A 259-nucleotide genomic window follows, 5' to 3' on the forward strand; every position below is an offset into this window, starting at 1 on the left:
ATTTGATTAAAATAAAAATTAATCTGTGCTGCCCTACTTTTCTCGAGTCCAGTCTTCCACTCCTGACATTAAAAGCTGCTGAAATCAATGTTGTATATGGGAAGGAATGACTCCCTGTGTTCTGAAATATGGCGCAGAAAAATGTATTTGAATTACTTGGATAAACTTCTTGCAGAATGTAGTTTTATTTTCTCTGATACCTAACACGTTTTTGAGGAGTTATGAAGGTCACTTATCACGAATTCGCGTGCAAACGACA

The sequence above is a fragment of the Penaeus monodon genome, chromosome 22 (assembly GCF_015228065.2).
Source record: "Penaeus monodon isolate SGIC_2016 chromosome 22, NSTDA_Pmon_1, whole genome shotgun sequence".
In the NCBI taxonomy this organism is placed as follows: domain Eukaryota; kingdom Metazoa; phylum Arthropoda; class Malacostraca; order Decapoda; family Penaeidae; genus Penaeus; species Penaeus monodon.